This window comes from Medicago sativa, chromosome 3 (genome assembly GCF_051527215.1).
Source record: "Medicago sativa cultivar Bolivia chromosome 3, Bolivia_mono, whole genome shotgun sequence".
Lineage (NCBI taxonomy): Eukaryota > Viridiplantae > Streptophyta > Magnoliopsida > Fabales > Fabaceae > Medicago > Medicago sativa.
Window position 1 is genome coordinate 63,755,741 of NC_140751.1, and position 19,988 is coordinate 63,775,728.

Genomic DNA, 19,988 nt, shown 5'->3' on the forward strand with positions numbered 1-19,988 from the left:
ACCATTGAAAATATGCCAGATCAGGCTGGTGAGGTTGTGAATGATAAAAAGCCCTGGTATTACAACATCAAGCAATTCTTGCAGAATCGTGAATATCCACCTGGTGCTTCCAACAGGGATAAAAAGACCTTGAGAAGATGGGCTAGCAAATTCCTTCTGGACGGAGAGATCCTATACAAGAGGAACTATGACATGGTCTTGTTGAGATGTGTTGACAAACAAGAAGCTGAGAAATTGATGCATGATGTACATGACGGTACCTTTGGGACCCATGCTTCGGGTCACACCATGTCAAGGAAACTGTTAAGAGCCGGCTATTACTGGATAACCATGGAGCGTGATTGCCACAAACATGCTAAAAGATGCCACAAATGTCAAATTTATGCTGATAAGGTTCATGTGCCTCCACATGCTCTCAATGTTATATCTTCCCCATGGCCCTTCTCTATGTGGGGCATTGACATGATCGGAAGAATTGAACCAAAGGCTTCCAATGGACATCGTTTCATTCTAGTGGCAACTGACTATTTCACCAAGTGGGTTGAAGCTGCCTCCTATGCAAATGTGACCAAGCAAGTGGTTGTCAAGTTTATCAAGAATAACATCATCTGTCGATATGGTGTTCCCAACAAGATCATCACTGACAATGGTTCCAATCTGAACAATAGTATGATGCAAGCTTTATGTGAAGAATTCAAAATCGAACATCACAACTCTTCTCCTTATAGACCTCAGATGAATGGTGCAGTTGAGGCCGCTAATAAGAACATCAAGAAGATTGTTCAGAAGATGGTCACTACTTACAAAGACTGGCATGAAATGCTACCTTTCGCCTTGCATGGTTACCGTACTACAGTGCGCAGTTCAACCGGGGCAACTCCTTTCTCTCTGGTATATGGTATGGAAGCAGTTCTCCCTCTGGAAGTGGAGATTCCATCTCTTCGAGTAATCATGGAAGCAAAGTTAACCGAGGCTGAATGGTGTCAAAGTCGGTACGATCAATTGAATCTGATTGAAGAGAAACGTATGGATGCTATGGCTCATGGACAGTTGTATCAAGTGCGAATGAAGAATGCTTTTGACAAGAAAGTCCGACCTCGAGAATTCAAGGAAGGCGAACTTGTATTGAAAAGAAGAATAAGTCAGCAACCCGACCCAAGGGGCAAGTGGACACCTAACTATGAAGGTCCTTATGTTGTCAAGAAGGCTTTCTCTGGTGGTGCTTTGATTCTTACACATATGGATGGTGTTGAACTCCCAAATCCTGTTAATGCCGATGTAGTCAAGAAATACTTTGTCTAGAAAGAAAAGAACAGCGTGGTAGGTCGAAAACCCGAAAGGGCGGCCTAGGCAAAAATGCGCTTCCCGGTGGATCGAAAACCCGAAAGGGCGATCCAGGCAAAAGTTAGGGACAAAAAAAATGATGAATATGAAAAAGCTCGCTGAGATTGTACGCAACTCAGGCAAGAATGAGCGCCTCGATGAGCCGAAAACCCGAAAGGGCGGTTCATGCAAAAATGAGGTTGACAATAAAAGACAAGTAACTATATCTGGCAAATCACCATCACCCCTTGGGGCATCTGCAACTGTCAATGATCGTCTTCATCAGAGGCTTCTGTACTTGTGAATTCAAAGTTTCTACGAAATATAGCGGTCATCGTGTTCAATGTATCACCAACCAATAAAATTACCATTTTCCAAGCTTTGTAAATCCGTGAAGTCGTGCCCTTGGCTGACTATTCACTCTTCTACATCAATTTGAGCCTTTCTATTGTTTGAAATTCTGTTTTCTTTCTACTTTCAATGCTTTATACAAATATTTTCTGTCTATTTGATAATGTCAATATCTGAAACAAACATTTTTGAAAATTAAAACATTTTTTCTGTCTATTTTGAAAGCAAACCTGAGCAACAGGGTACATTTCAAGGAAACATGCATGAATGAATGAATATCAATGTCTCTTTCAATACATGTTACAAGCAGGTTACTCCCCAGGATGATCTGTGGTCAATGGCAAGAATGGAAAACAGAATGAAAATGAAAAAATGAAAGATACAAATGGAAAGCTCGCTAAGTTGAAAACCCGAAAGGGCGGCTTAGGCAAAAATGAGCACCCCGCTGATTGACAACCTATGAAGGCAATTCAGGCAAAAATGGGGCAATGAAAAGAATAGTTATTCCCCGGTGAATCGAAAACCCGAAAGGGCGGTTCAGGCAAAAATGGGGTTTGAAAATGAAAAATGAAAAGAATATTGAAAAGCATTGACCACAGATGCGAACATCCAATGTTTACCCAGCACTGACACGCCTAGCAAAGGCGACCTGTATCCAAGGACTTTCCAAGGGTCCCTCTTCTACAAGTTTTATTGCCCTCAGCCATGGTTTCGATACGTCTCCCAACGACGGTATCTCCAAAGAGGTTTTTCCCCTGTGAATATGTTGCAGCACAAGCCACTACGTGCCCAATCTTCCGATGTCTCATCTGCCTTTGTGAAACTTCCCTGTCAAACTGCCGATCAATCATGCATTCCAAGCATTCATACATGCATAATCATGCATTTTATGTGCTCATACATCTAATAATCTTGCTATACCATACATACATATTGCATATCCAACTTTCAACTGCCAAATTCAATGCAAGTTTCAACTCTCCAACTTCAATTCCAATCATGTCAACTGTCAAATTCGAAGCAATTTCCAATCTCCAATGTCAATTCCAATCTCAATTTCAATGTCAAACTGTCAAAATCAACTCAATTTCAATTGTCAAATTCGGTGCAATCTCAACTTCCCAATCTCAATTCCAAACCATGTCAAATGTCAAATTCGAAGCAATCTCAACTTCCATAACAATGTCAATGTCAACATTCAATGACAATGTCAATGTTGACATCCAATGACAATGTCAATTTCAATCTCCAATTCCAATGTTGACATCCAATGACAATGTCAATGTCAATCTCCAATTCCAATTCCAATGCTAATCTCTAATTCCAATTCCAATGCCAATTTTCAATTCCAATTCCAATGTCAATGTCAATTTCCAATTTCAAATCCAATTTCAATGTCAATATCAATATCCAATGTCAATGCCAACTTTCAATCCAATTTCAATCCAATTTCAATGTCAATTGCAATTCTCCAATCCAATGTCAATGTCTATGTCTCAATCCAATTCCAATTTCCAATCTCAACTTTCAATCTCAACTTTCAATGTCAATTTTCAACTCAAATCAATGTCAATTTACTCTCAATTTACTCTTGGGCCAACAAAAATGGTCATGTCTATTTCCAAATCAAGTCAATGACAATTTACCCTCAATTGGTATCTTGTTAAACCAGACTCTCAATTTGTATCTTGTTACTGGTCAAGTGCCAGGTTCAATCCAAAAAAGAACCACTTGTACCTGCTTATATACCTATGCTTCCGGACAAACGACAAGTTCGATAGAACAGTTTGTACCCAGCTTATGTTCTGTTATCGGTCAAACGGCAAGTTCGATAGAACAGTTTGTACCCAGCTCATGCTTTGTTATCAGTCAGACGGCAAGTTCAATCTGAAGAACAGTTTGTACCCAGCTTATGCTTTGATTCGGACAAACGACAAGTTCGATCTAAGAGAACAGTCTGCACTCTCCCACATGATGTGGTGATAATCCAACAAGCAAGTTCGATCCAAAGAAACAGCTTGTATCAACCCTCTTGTCTATGTCTCCAGCCAAACAGCCAGTTCAATCCAAAGAACAGTTTGTGTCTGCCTATCTGTTTGTGTTTTCAACCAAGTGTCAAGTTCGATCCAAAGAACCGCTTGTATCTGCCTATATGTCTATGTTTCCGGTCAAGTGCCAAGTTCAATCCCAAGAACAGCTTGCCCCTATCTCTTGTTTCGTATTCCTCGGTCAAGTGACTAGTTCGACCCAAAGAACAACTTGTACCTTATTCTCTATCCCTGGTTTGTCTACCCTGTCAGTGGCCACCTGAATCCCCAGTGACATGATAGGTTCCATAGACTCCAGTTGTTTGTCTTGCATTCATAATCAAATATTGCATAGCATTCATAATTTTGAAAATCTGAAAGCGTATTTTTACGTCCAAAAACAGTGCAAATGTTAATATTTAAGTATCTTCGTCCCGTCAACTCTAAGACTTCGTCTCTTGACTCTCCGGACAAAGAAACTTAAATAGGGGCAGCTGTTATGCCCTAATTTTGGACCTAAAAATACTAATCAATTTCTCCTTTTCTTGCATTATAAGTCATTTGAATTGTCTCTGATCAATTGCATCCTTCTCTGCATTTTATTTCAATGTTATTTGCAAAATTCACATGCAAGGGTATTTTAGTCATTTCCTGTGTCAAATGTCTCTCAATCTTTCAAAAAATTTGTTTGAATCCTTTCAAATAGGTTGAATAAGTCTCTGTTTCAATCCATGCCAAAATTTGCATTTTTGAAGTCATTTTGAGTCAGTTTTGCCCCTAGGGGCATTTCGGTCATTTCAAGTGTCCAGTCACTGTTTAAATCCTAAAAATTGTCTCTGAGTCTTTTAATTTTGCTTGTATAAGTCTGTGTTTCATTTCTCTGTTAAAAATCCTTTTTAAAAGTGCATTTGAGTCGTTTAGGACAGTTCCAGCCCCAGGGGCATTTTGGTCATTTCACACAAAATTTCGGCAGAGAGGTACTTTAAAGTACCTCATTTAGGCCATTGGTTCGTTTTAGTCCGTTTGGTCAAATTTTAGACGTTTCACTTTACGTTTAGTCAAATTACCTTTTTTATTCCAATTTTATTTTAGTTTTTTTTCTAAGTCCTAAAGTTCCTAAATTTGCACTTTGGCCCTTCATGTTATTTTCTCTTATTTTAAGACTTTTGTTATTATGTTAGGTCAAATTTCGTTTAAGTCCTTTTGGTCAAAATTGCACTTTAGTCCCAAAGTCCCAAATATTGCAAGATAGTCTTTTTTTTTTGTCCAGGTCATTTCTTTTAAGTTTTATTTTTTGCAGGTCAGTCCTTTTATTTCTCAAAATTGCAAACAGGTCCCCAAGTCCAAAAAACAGTCCAAGGCCGAATTATTTCAAGTCCAGGTCCAGGTGTCACAAGGCTATTGGTCCAGAACATTACACTTGGCCTATAAATTGAGGCCACATCACCAATTACAGAGGATTTTTCCCAATTACTCAGTGACACATCACCATCAGAAAACTCTAACAGAATTTCTCTCTCCAATCACCACCGTAACAGAATTCAATCACCACCGTAACAAACTAAAACCACCGCAAGCAAAGTCAATCACCGCCACAAAAATTCTCAAACTCATCAATTCACAACAAAAAATCCACAGATTCATCACAGAAAGTTCAAATTCAACAATTGCATAATCAAAACAGTTCAAAATCGAAGTGATTTCGTTTTGCAATTCTCAGAGATTCGAAGGAATCATCATCATCGAATTGAAGACTGCAATTCCAGCACAATTTCAGGGGAATTGTACGATCACAGTTCGAAGAAGAGAGAAGAAAGGGGAAATTGAAGCAAGATCACAATTCGAAGAAGAAGAAAGCCAAAACACCGATTTATTTTCGGTCTCGAAGTTCACCAGAAGAAGCTGAAGCTTGCTCAAGGATCTTACGTTCGAACCCCCAAACAAATCCAGGTATATTCATGAAAAACCTTCTCGTTTTTGCTCCGAAATCATCATCGAAGGTTTGAAATCAAGAATAAACGGTGAATTGAAGAAAGATTTTGAAAAAGATTCGAAGAAGTTCGAACGAAACCCTAGAAACATGAATCGTCCAAAATTCACCGTTTATTTCATCAATTGAGGTTCAAATCCATGATTAATGAAGAAAGTAGTTCGAATTAGGGTTTTGATTCAGAAAAATTTGAAAAGAAAGTTGAAACCCTAAAAAACATAAGGATCCAAAATCAAACCTGTTGAAACATGTAGATCGAAACGTTTTGAACGCTCGTCTTCAAAGAATTTGTAGATCGAAACGTTTCGAACTCTTGTTCTCCAAAAAAGTCAAAATCGAACGGTTCGAACAACTTTCTTCAGAAAAATAGCAAGATCGAAGTGTTTCGCGTCCATTCTATGTTTGATTTGAGTGTTAATTCATAGTTCATAGTCCAAAATCATGTTTGATGTGTGAATGCCATGAACGGCGCAGCTAGGGTTAGGGTGAGAAGAAAAGAGAACGAGAGAACTCTGAGAGAAGAGAGAGAAACGAATGGGAAAATGAGGTGAACCGGTCTTCAAGACTTTTTATAAGCAGACTGAACCGGTTTGGTTCAGTCTTGGACCACTGGCTTTGCGTCCTGGCCGTTAGATCTAGGGGTTGATCCAGTTGGATCAATCCAACGGCCTTCTGTGTTTTCTGAAGGATCCAGGATCCATTCCTCCCTTGGGCTTGGGTTTGGGCTTAGATTCCTGCGTGTTTCCCTGTTTTTTTGCTATTCTTGTCACTGTTTCTTGCTATTTGCACACCTTTATGCTCAAAAATTTGTTAAAAATTCCAAGTATTTTTTCATGTGTTTTTGACTAGTTTCTTGATCTTCTTGTGATGATATTATGTGTTGAATTTGGATAAAAAATATGTAGTATTTTTCCAATAGTTTGCTACATTTGATAAATCTTGTGAAAATCTTACATGTTCTTGTGATCAAAACTCTTTAAAAAATTCCAAAGAAATTCATGAGTGTTTTTTGACAATTATGTGACCTTTTAGTGTTAATTTTACATAAAGAAATTGGTGAGCATGATGTGGTTAATTTTCCTAATGTTTTGTGACATTTTGTGCTAAAAATAAATGAAAATTCATTTGATTTTAATTCCAATTGCTTGATGAATGTTGGTGACCTATACCTTTTGATTCCATAGGGTTTAGCTACTGTTTGTGTTTGATATTAGTGCATGAGTATGAATTTTGATTAGTTACTTAGCTTGCAAGTTAGTTGAATAGTTAAATAATGCAAGTATGTTCAAAGTTTGTTTTAAAATGCCAAGAAAATCATGTAGCCTTAATTTCCATTCCAAGACTTTATTATAGACCTTTTAAATTGTAATTGGAATGTGAGAATTATAGGTCACTTGGTTCTTGCATTTTATGAATAAATTTTAGCTATATTTGCACTCTTTTGCCTTTACTTTCTATCCTTTACGTCTTAGTACTTCTCTTGCTTTATTTCCTTTGATATTGCCTTATGCTACTAACCTTTTCATTTCATATTTCATATTCACCATAAGCATCATCATTTCATCCCATTTTCATCTCTATTCTTCTTGCAATATGATTTGTACCAAAGTTAGAATGTAAACACTTAGGAATTCTTGTAATATTTTACTTCCATGCTTTTAATTTTCTTGGCAAAGAGGCCATAGAATGTAACTAGGTCAATGATGTAAAGGACAATGGACTCTAATGATGTACACCGACACAAGCACCGACACATGCACACACATCACTAAGTAGCTAGAATATGCATGTTTAGATGTATGTTTAGGATTGTATGTTTAGGTGAATGCCTAGGACTTATACTTAGAGAAAACCAATTTTCCAAACAAATGTGAACAACTTCACTCAAACCTTTTCCAAATAAACCTTGGGATCCAATATCCCATTGTATTTTCTTTTCCATTTTCTTAATCAAATTTCAATGAAAATAATCAAACTTTGACTTCTTTTGCAATTCACTAATTCAACCTCACTATTTTCCAATCTCATGCCCTTGAGGCCTCTTTCTATTCTTCAAAATCCAATTTTCAAACTTAAAATCAACCAACAAAAACAAAAACATTTTTGAGAGAGAACTACGGTGGATTTGATCCCTTAATCGGGTACGTAGGCAAGGAACAAAATTCCTTCAATTCAAATAAAATAAAAATTCAAACACATTCTTCTCCCTCCAAATTCTTCATTTAGCAACTCTTAGGTGTAAATAACATTTCCAAATAGCATTTAAAAATAAAGCGCGCGCGTAGAAGTTAAAGACGGTTCCTATAGGTTACTATAGTCGTTATGGGTGCCTAACACCTTCCCGTAGCGAAAACAACTCCCGGACCTCGATTCTCAAGGGTTTTGCTTACTTTTTCCCTTCCCAAGAAAAAATAAGATATCACCGGTTTAAAAGGTTCAAACGTAATCAATGTTTGACACCCGAAAACCAAGATAAAACAATATTAAAACTTACATAAACTTTATTTACAACTTGCCACAAAATAACTTCGAACAAATTTGTGAATATTCTCTCAAAATCTCCCCCCTCCCCAAGAAAAAATTACCATGGCCAAAATTACTATATGCTCCCGAAACCAGCATCTCTACCATTCATCCTAAATTCACTATTTCCAAAATTACAAACTTCATCAAAATCACCATTGATATTGATAAAATCCAATACAACACATGGTCTGAATTGTTCAAATTCTTTACCCGAGCCTATGAAGTTCTCGACTACATCATCCCAACATCACCAACTGATGCCACATCTTCTTCACCCTCCCTTAAAGAAACCGATCATCCCTAGGGAAACACATAGATGCCATTGTTTTGCAATGAATTTATGGCACTATATCCACTTATCTTGTTCATACCATTATTGAACGTGACTCAACCGCTACACTTGTCTGGGATCACCTTTTTAATATATTTTTTTATAACAAAAATTCAAGAGCTCTATGCCTAGAGGAAGAATTTTCTAGAGTTAGCATGGAACGATTTTCGAATGCTTCATCATACTGAAAACACATCAAGTCTCTTTCCGACCAACTCTCTAATGTTCGTGCACATGTTTCCGACGAAAGTAGAGTGCTTCAACTTGTCTTTGGTCTTTCTGATTCTTATGCTACTATCGACTCTCATATCTTCCATTCTGATCCTCCTCCTCCTTTTTACAAGGCTCATTCTATAGTTATCTTAGAAGAAATAACACGTGCAAAATGAACGGGTATTACCGTTGACAACTCCACTTTTCTAGTTGCTCAACAAGACAACTATAACGATTCATCTTCTCATCGTCCCAATCGCAACAATAAAAACAACAACAGAGGTCGTGGCGGTTTGGGCCATAACCATGATGGTTGAGGCAGCAGACTAGGTGGAGGTCGACGCGGACGATCTCATCACCTTTAACAAGGATCATGGCATCAGCCACATGAACGACAACACTGGTCGACCTATCCTCCTTGGAATGCAATGTGGGAGTCGTGGGCCACTCCTCCTTGCTCTTATCCTACAACTGACAATTGGTAAAAATCAATACTTTTAATTCGTAAGCATGTTGTTCTTGGAGAAAAACCACAACAGGCGCATGTTGTTGCAGCTTAATCATCATATACACCAACATATATTGCTCCTCCTGACAAACAAAAGTACATGGACATCGGAGATACATCTCACATGACAATGAACAGAGGCAATCTTGCATCTTATTCCAATATGATTAATGATATTATTGTTGACAGTGGTCATAATATCAGTTATTGGTTGGGTTAGTAAATTAGTAGAAAATCTTAATATCCCTTAATCGAAAACAATGTCTTACATGCACCCCAAATTTACCAAATATCTTGTTTTTGTGAGAAAATTTTCCATTGACATTGAAGTTTCTATTAAATTTGACCATTATGGGTTTTATGTGAAGGATTTTCAAACAAGGATGTATTTAATGAGATGTAATATCTCGGGGTGAGCTTTATCCTCTATCCAGAAGACATACCTTCCAAGCTCAACACATCCACCTTTACTTCTTTATCCAATGAAATATGTCATAATCGTTTAGGACATCTAGGAGTGTCTTTTTTGAATTCTCTTCGCCAAAAATATTATATCTTGTAAAATAAGTTTCAGAACAATTTATTTTGTCAGTCGCGTCAACTTGGAAAACAAATAATATTTCCCTTTCACGAGTCTTTGTCGTCTACTTTATTAACTTTTGATATTGTGCACATAGATATATCCATATCAGTGCCACGTAAAAGATTCTGCTGAGTCATAGGGGCCAAAGGGCAATCCTGAAGAATATTTATTTTACAAGGACAGATCTAAAAAAATATTTTACAGGGGCAAAATCAAAAGTGTCATATATTAATAGGAAAAATTATATTTACCTCCCTCGATGTCTCTTTAAATAACACAAACACCCCCTCTCGTTTTAAAATAAGCATTGACCTCCCCTAAGTTTTCATTAAATAAATATAAACCACCCTTCTCTATTATCAGTGTTTGTTTCTCCCTTTCTCCATTACATTAAAAGCAAAAAGACATCCAGAATTTTAAACACAAGGATGAGGAATGCACAGACCGAATTTCAAAACCAAAACAACTCCAGTATTACCTTTGATGCAAATCCAGATCCCCCACTTGTCTTCAACAATGAACGCTGCAGAAGAATTATTAAGCAATCCTTCAATTACTTGGAAGCAACTCTAACGAAACATAGCAACACCGTGTTTAAAATCTATTACACCATTTGAAGTCAAACTTAAATAAGATCAGCGAAGGATCTAAGACAATTTAAATTCTGACCATGAACATCAAACCTAATAACAAAATTTAAGGTTCCACGTAACAGTGACATGTCTAGGATTCATATATTTCTCACAATATAGCCAAAATTAAAGCTTCTATTATTGTTCAATTACATTGAATCCTTCATTTCGAGACCTTTTTTTTTTCTACATCCGCCATTTCCATTTGTGACCACTTCACTTAAATTGGAATACAAAAAATTACAAGGGATATTGAATAAAACGAGTTCAGATTTGCCAACATATATAAAGAGTGTGTATGCTTCTAAGGGAGAACAAAGTTTCTAAGTGAAGAAGCTGGTTGGAGGAAAGGAAAAAGCAAAGTATCAAGTTTTACAACGTGGAAGATGAATTTGTTTTTTCCACGGAATAAACTTAACAGACATTTGAAAATTAAACAGTGGTGGAGGTTTGTGATGAATTAGAAAATAGAAGGGGTGTATGTTACAATTTGATAAACCTCAGGGGAGGTTTATTTAATTTCCCCTTAACAATATACAAATTTAAATATGTATAAATTTATTACTTTTTGAAAAAAGTTAAATAATAAATGGATCATGCACTCCTTTAAATTTGTTGTTTGTGCCAAATTAATCCCCTATGTTTTCTAAATACTCCCTCCGTTTCAAAATGAGTGCCGTTTTAGCCAAAAAAATTTGTATCAAAATGAATGTCACTTTCAGTTTCCAATGCAATAATAACTTTTTCTTTTCAATTATACCCTTCAATTAATACTATGTTACACTACTTCCAAAGTATTATTTTTTCTTTAATAAAAAGCAAACCAATAGTTGATTAGGATAATTTGGTAAAATTGCTACGACATTTGACTACTTTATTCCATTCCTTAATATGTGTGTAATTGGCTAAAACGACACTCATTTTGAAACGGAGGGATAACCAAATTGACCTTTAAGTCATACAACATTTATATCGTTGTCTTTTTCCGTCCAACTCTGTCAAAGAGTGCTAACGTGGTCGATAAACACTAGTGTGGCACAACCAAATCAACAAAAAATGTTATTTTCAACTATTTTTTATTAAAAATACAAAACCAAAAAAAGTAAAAAAAAGTCATCTTTATCTGTATCCTCATCTTCAAACCCAAAATATATTCATCATTTTAACACATTCAAACCCAAACCCAAAAATTAAGAAATAAAGACATTCATGAGTTTTTTTTCCATTGAAACCTAATATTGATTTAAGGCAACAAATAGTAAATAAGTAAAAAAAATTGATGAAAAATTTATTACCACGATAAAAGTTTGTTGTTTTTAAAAAGAAACTTGAGGAGAGTTTACTTTTCATTTTTAAATTACGGACATTAGGAAATATTTTTTAAAAAGTTAACATATTAACATGATAAACGATCATATAATACTTCAATCAACTTAATTTATTTTAGAAAAAACATGTTATATATTCTCTAATTTAAAAAAGAAAAGTAAATCCTCCCTTCCCCTCCCCTTCTAAACCTTCACTCCAAACACATTTTATACGAAAAAGAATAATTCAAATAAAATATGTTTGCTTTATTACCTCGCTTCTTGTACACAAGAAAGAATCTTCCCCGTTCTCAAATCAGCAGCGGCCAGCTGAAGCCATGTTCTACTTTATAAATCTTTCTATCTCCAATTGCAAGCAGAAGCCTGAAAAAAAAAATCAGCGGGGAGACACTAGCTAGTTTAACATTTTGAATATGCTTTAGAGAAAACAAACCCGTTAAAATTCAATTTGTGTACACTCTGGTGAAACCTTTTCTTGAATCATACACTCCCGTGAATTTGTGTAAATATGGTTCGTTCTTTCTCTCTTATCCTTAAAAGAAAAAGGTTATTTCTGTAAAGAACTTTTTTTCCTAACAAGGTTCATTTTGGTTGTTGAAGTGCCACTGAATATTAGTGATAAGGTAATGTTGTGTGTGAAGGTTAGCATACAAAGGCAATCTACTTTGTATGGTGTACAAAAAAAAGAAATACATGTTATGGTCAATTTGCCCGTTTATGTCATATTATGACATTCACCCAATTGTTTTATTTAATCTTATTATAGACCCACCATAGTAGTTTCGATTATTACACATTTACGCCATACAAAAGTAGTATTTTCTACTGTTCAACTTGTAACTTTAAATATATTTTTTTTGAATAATGTAACTTTAAATAAATTAACAACTCGAAAAAAAAATTGTACTAAAAAAATTGTACTCCCTTCATCTTTTTCATGGTGCTTCTCCCAAAATACCCAGAGGTTTTAACTCAAACTCAAATGAAAAAGAGCTTAGCAACGAGACTCATGGTGAGACTTAGAAATTGTTGGGGTTCTTTCTCTTGTTTATCAGCTTCTTCGCAATCTTAATCAATCCAAAAATTAAAATTAAAAAAAATCTGAATAAAACTCAAATTAATTTTTTTTATCATCACTAGAGAATTTAACAACTTAATTGCTCAAACTCAAATTAATTGTTTTTTTATCATCACTAGAGAATTTAACAATTTAATTGCTCAACTTAGTTCATTGTTTCACTGTTACAAATTTCATACAAGGAATTAGAGAAAAAAAACTTTCTATGGTTATTCTTTCTCAATGAAGTCTTGTTTCACATCATCTGTCGTATCGACAAAGCGTCAATAAATAGGTAAATCACAATTTGAGGATTAGGAGTTTCGAATTGATAGTTTCCACAAGAAGGGGAACTAGTAATCGCTAACCGGTGAGATTGTTCACCTTGTCCAATAGTTCAATTTCTATTTCTAGTGTTTGAGTGCATTATCGACTTTGGCTTTCTCTCCTTCATTGATTCCTTCAGCTTTGGCTATCTTTTTTCTTATGGGTGACAAGAGTCCTTAGCAACGACGGTGGATGGTGGCTCCGTCGAAGGTGTCCAGAGCGCAAAAAGAAAAATGGAGTAGACAAAGAGAGAGATCTTGTGAAAAAGAACAAAGATCTGATAATCATTTTCCTTGAACAAGTTCGTCTTGGTCGAAAACTTTTTATTTTATTAAAAATTAAAGGCAGGAAAGGTTTTTTGATTAACTTGCAAGTTGCAACAAATTCACACAACCATTGTATCGAGCATGTGGCACCGAAAAGAAATACACCCAAATGCAAGCTAATCAATAGGTTATTTACAATATTCTTGATGAAGATGGTGAAAAAAATTCAGAGCAATATACGTAATATAATTTCTTGATGCACAAATAAAACAATCAATTATACTGAATTATAATTACAACAGCGTGAATGACTATTTCTGCAATTTCCAAGAGTATAAACAAATCTTTACTATTCAAATAGCGCATCATCAATCTTGTCCTTTCAATTGCTTAATTTAAATCTATTGTAAATTCACTCTTTTTACACCATACACAAAAGGATTACATTTTGTATGCTAAACGTCGCCAACTTCCATGATTTCATTTATATATATGGTACAAATTATGGTTTTTCGATAGTCATTACAATTGGAAGGTCTAAAAGGATACAAAAGTTACTCAAAGAGAAGTAAAATCCTACTACACCCAATTCAAGTTACTGTGATTTTTATGATATTATGACTACTTCCACACTGAAGCTAATCATGTCCACCAGTAACATACATTTCAAAACCGCCATCTCGAACTTGCAAGAAAAAAAAAGGAGACAAACAAGCTTAACAAAAAACTGAAACAAACATTTTGTCAAAAAAATTGAAACAAACATGTCAATCATTAGTACACTTTTATATCGATTCCCAGATAACATAAGCCTACATGAACTGTTTTTCACATGATTATTCATACATAAGTTCCAAAACAGCAGCATTACTAACTAGCTAGCACCTCATAAATTCTCATTAAAAAACTCTAATTCTAAGGTGAGGAAAAAGTCTTCTTGAGTACTAGGCTCCTTGCAACATAACCATACCTGCAAAGAGCATAAAAGAATCAATATAGCCGAAAACAAGAAAAAGTTAAGCATATGATAACACATATTTTTATGCAAAGGATATAAAAATAAAAAATGTCATAGCAGATTTTGTAACAAATTAAGAAAGTGATTTTTGTTCCGAGTCAGGAAGATAAGTACTAACAGTAAACATAACTCAGGATATATAATCAAAAGCAATAGTTACCTTAGCATGAACTGATGTCATTCCTGCCACTATGATCACTTTCATATAAAGCCATAATCACATTCTTCATAATCATCATAATCAGAACCATAATCATAATCACTGTTGCAATAATCATACTCATAACCATAATCATAATCATAATCACCATAATAATCTGCATCATCATAATCATCACCATAATCATTACCATCATTGTTGTTATACTCATACACATAACCAACACCACCATTACCACTGTCGTAGACATCATAATCACTCACATAATCATCATTGTCCTCATCATCATCTTCCTCGACATCATAATCATCATTGTCATCATCATCGGTGTCATACTCATACACGTAATCAACCACTTCATCACCACCATCATCGACATCATAATCATACTCATAATCTTCACCATCATTGTCATTATCAGAATCATTATCATACTCAAAATCAAAACCACTATCACTGCCGCAGCAATCACCAACCTCAGGATCATCCGAAGCATTGTTGCAGAAACTGTAATCCTCATATTCAAAACCATTGTCATTGTCACGGCATACACTCTTCCAGCTTCCGTACCCATTTTCATAGCCATCCTCATACCCCTCTTCATATGAATCATATCCATCGTAGTCATCCCACCAAGAGCATGCCATTGTTGCAATTGACTTAGTTTTATGCAATAGCAATGAAAAGGAGTGAGTGATACTTATAATGAGAAAAGTGATCAAAAAATGTTTTAGACATTCAATAATTTAAAGATTATTCTTAAGAAAGCATAAGATATAGTATTTGTCAGCCTTAAAATGAAAATACCAATTTTTTTTTCAAAACAATTATTAATAAAAAGGATTTTTATGAGAAGCTATACTAAAAACAGCTTTCCATTTGAAGCAATATCAACGAACACAGCATGTAGCATACAATGACTATGTCAAGTACGTGTTTATCCACAAAAATGTAGCAATAGAACTGATCAAGTGGATTATATGACTAAGTACAGGTCCTTAAAATTAAAGAGCAGATATTCTAATTCCTAAACTTTATTTAGTATTTTTTTTTGTGGTGGCCGGAGTTTGAATCTCAGACCTTGCATGTATTATGATTTGTCCTTACCAACTGAGCTAAGTGGACTTAGTAAAGTAACTTAACGATACATACTACATTTCCACATCAAAGAAGTAAAGTTTTATAAATCAAAGTATTCCATAGAGTTTATTGAAATCCAGGAAGAAAAAAAAAAAAAAAAAAGAGTATACCTGCCAAATGACGAATAAAGCACAACACTAGAATTGAAACCACAGATATATAGGCTTTTCTAGTGATAGTTAAACAGGCAAGGGAAACCTCGATACTTTCTCAACTTATTATTCTTCAATATATAGGCTTTAGTTTGACCATGTTTTTTAAAAGAAAAAACAATTGGAAAATTTATTTTAAAACTTATTTTTATTTTTATATTTGAAAACATTAATAATTTACTGAAGAAGATTAAAAGAGAACATATTGGTAAAGTTTTTTTTTTCATTTATTTGTTTTTTTAATTGATGGAATTTGTATCCATAATGAGCACCATAATTGACCCACTTCCTTCCAGCATAGGAAATGATGCATTAATCGATGGAAAATTGTATCGGTAATGAACACAATAAATGGTATTTAATTGTAAACGCTAACGAAAATTGTTGTTCACACATTAGAGAAGGCTGGGACACACATGTAAAATACGTTTTTGCCCCCTCGGCAGTTAACTGCCGAGGAATTTGAAATCCGGCTGCAGTTAACTGCCGAGGAATTCCTCGGTAGTTAACTGCCGAGGAAAGCATTTATGCAGACAGCAGGTCCTGCATTAATGCTAACCCTTACCAAGCCGTTTTTAGGCCAGTTTTGACCTGTAATTTCACTAGAGCATTTCCATAGGCAATTCAAATTATACAACAATGAAACTCGGTCATAAACAAGAAAAATACAATATCTTTTACATTTGTCCATAATTAAATCAAACCGACATTTGGTTCAAACCACACAAAAGTTTGAAATTCATCAAAACGGAACATAGTGTCCATAATCAAACAACACATTACAACTCATTACACATCATTAAATTAAATCCCTACTAACATTCATTACAATTGCATATGGAACGAACATATATATATAATACATTATTTTCCACCATATTCCTAAACATAAATCCGACGTCGCTATCGTCTTTAATAATCCAAGGCATATAGCTTGCCGTTTTCCATGCGAATTCATCTCTATCTTCTCCTAGGTCTATCATTGGCATTAGAGCAGACAAGTGACGTGTATATTGATTTTCACCAAGATGCTCAAAATAAGTGTTAAGTTGTGTCTTCAAATCATCAATAGAGTCCGTCGGTGTTATCATAACCTTAACCGTCTTTTTAAACGAGCAATACCTAACACGACCTTCAATTCTTGCAACCTCTGACATGTTTCACTTGACAAAAGCTTTAACAAAATAATCATAGATTAGAACAAAATTAAATGGAATGTAATAACGAATAAATCAAATGCGTAAACATTAATAAGCTATAAATAAGTATTGCACTAGTTTCAAGTCAATAAAAGTCATATTATCATATATATCAATATCAATTACATAATGTTACTTATATATTGGCCACAAAAAATTGGCATTACAATTTTGACCCCAAAATATACGTCGGTGTAATTTCTACCAAAAAAAAGGACTAACACCGACAAAAAAAATCCCTTGTTAAAGGCCAAGTGATTGGAGAAGATCAAGTGACATAAAATCTTCCTCATCTTCTGCAATAACTTCAAATTGTTGCTTTGGTTTTTCGGGAGTGTCCAACAAAATAGGCGCCGCTTTGTTTGATTCCTTTTGTGGTTTTGGCGGTTTGTTTCCACTTTCAATAGCCATGAGCTTTCAGAATAACTCATGTTGATCCAAATACTCATCTTCCCAAGTCACTGCATCTTGTTTCTTGTGATTGTGTCATTCCGTAGATGATGGAGGTAGTGGACAACCATTCCTCAAGTAAATAAGCACAAAGTGATTAGGAATTACCCCAAGGCACATGATGGGAGTTTTTTGCTTACCCGGCGGTGGTTGCTCTCTTAGTGGAAAAAAAGATTCCGAGTTACCAACTTCAAGATTTGTCAACACAACCACACACCTTTTGTAATAATTGGCAACAATGTGCCCCATGTCCGGAAAAGTCAACCACTTATCAACAAGATGTGCACAACTTTTTGTATTTGCGGGAGGATGTAAGCCATTTAAAAGGTAGTTATAACGATCCTCACCCGCAAATACTTCAACATAATCATCTCTATGATCTTTCAATTCTTGAATAAGATGTGTACGAATCATGAGATGATTTTGTTCGGTTAAGCCCATGAACTCGGCTATAGCCCGGAATCCACAATGTCCATCGCCAATAACATCCACCACTTTTTCAATAAATGGAAGCATGAAGCGTGGCATATAATCAATAGGACTCATAACCGGGATAGCCTTAGGCTTTGGATACCGAGAAGGTGGTGGAAGTGGGGAAATTGGTGCTTTACCAAGACGAGCACCTTTTTTCCTTTTATATGATGATGTTGTTAGTGATGGTGACGGTTGACTATCCGGATTTTGGGAATCAACAACCTCCCAAGACGAAGGGATCCGGCTAGTGGATGTAATTCTTCCTTTAGACCTCGCAATGTCCACTTTTTTCTTGGCTCCCTTGGTTGTTGCTTTTTGTGGTGGTGGAGACATCATGGTGGTTTCAGGAAATGCCAATTGCCGCAAAGCCTCCTTGACTTCAAGCTTCATTTGGAAAGGGAGTTTCTTGAGACGTTCTACAATACCCTTCAACTCATCATCCACCGAAAAACCAAGTTCATTACTTTCTTCTCCCATGTGTAACCTTTGCCAATGGTGGTGTATCTCATCCAATAAAATTGGCTTTTCTTCAAGGAGTTTAGTTGCAATTTCGCATGCACATGGTAAGCCGTAAGATGTCCTTTGAACACAACCACAAATTTCCTTGTTCATGCACAACGTTTCCCTACAACGTGACTCTTCCATAGCAATGTTGTCCAAAGCATATCTAGACACATGACTACCTAAGCCGGAGTACAAAGTGACATCTTTGAATCTATGTTCCAACACGGTAACGCTCTGATCAAAGGCTGTTTGTATCGCAGTGTGTTGAAGCAACAACATGTTATGTATTTTCTCCCAACAAGTACCCAAATCACCCACACTATTGTCCAAATATTTCTTCACCAAAGCATGAGCCGATTCTACCCTATTGGTGGATCTACAACCAAGATGCAACACACGGTCTGTCCATACCCTCACTATTTTCTCCTTCACTTCATTCAAGGTGGTCATGGCATAGGCTAGGAAAGGTGGGAAATCACTACAAGCATCTTGGAACTCCACTAATGCATTTGCATATAACTCTTGAGTGGACGATTCAACCATATCTTTCCATGCCCTCATGATCTTCTTGACAACATCGCGATTACTCACCTCTTTCCTGTTATACCCTAATTTTGGACCTAAAAATACTAGCTTCATTCTTTTCTTGCATTTCAAGTCACTTGAATATATCTCTGATCAATTACATCTTTCTCTGCATTTTATTTCAATATCACTTGCAAAATTCACATAAAAGGGCATTTTAGTCATTTCCTATGTTAAAATTTCTTTCAATCTTTGAAAATTTGTTTGAGTCCTTTCAATTGGTTTGTATAAGTCCTTGTTTCAATCTCATGTCAAAATCCATTTCAAAAATTGCATTTGAAGTCATTGTGAGTCAGTTTAGCCCCTAGGAGCATTTTAGTCTTTTCATGTTTTAAAACCCTGTCTAATTTCTAAAAATTGTCTCTGTGTCTTTTAATTTGCCTGTCTAAATTCTTGCTTTAATTTCCTTTTAAAAATCCATTTTAAAATTGCATCTGAGTCATTTTTAGTCGTTTTAGTCCCTGGGGGCATTTTGGTCATTTCACATAAAATTTCTGATTCATTTTAATCTGCTTTGTTGCTTTTAATCGTCTCGCTTTACGTTAATTTTCAATTTACTTTTTCAATTCAATTTTAGTTTTAATTTTCATTTTGGTCCTTGTACTTTTGTTATTTGCATTTTAATCCATTTTTAAGTTTGTTAAAGTCAAAGTCAAGGTTTGTTACAAGTCAAGTGCCACATGGCATTGTTTCATTGGTCCAAGCATTCCCACATTACCTATAAATAAGTCAAGGTCATGGTCAAATAGAATTAACTAATCATTTTTTTCTTTCACCAATTTTATTTTCCACAAAATACAAAAACCACAAAATCATTTTTCTCTTTTTCCCTCTTCTCTCTAAC

General features: G+C 35.3%; 1 long non-coding RNA gene across 1 annotated transcript; it reads right to left on the minus strand.

The window, feature by feature from the left end:
- Window positions 1–4,241: 4,241 nt before the first annotated feature.
- On the minus strand, window positions 4,242–12,449 carry LOC146939081 (uncharacterized). Its single transcript, XR_015031545.1, has 3 exons — window positions 12,246–12,449; window positions 12,066–12,175; window positions 4,242–10,375 (listed from the first exon to the last, which is right to left on the minus strand). It is a non-coding gene; the product is annotated as an uncharacterized LOC146939081 (long non-coding RNA).
- Between the last annotated feature and the right edge of the window lie 7,539 nt (window positions 12,450–19,988).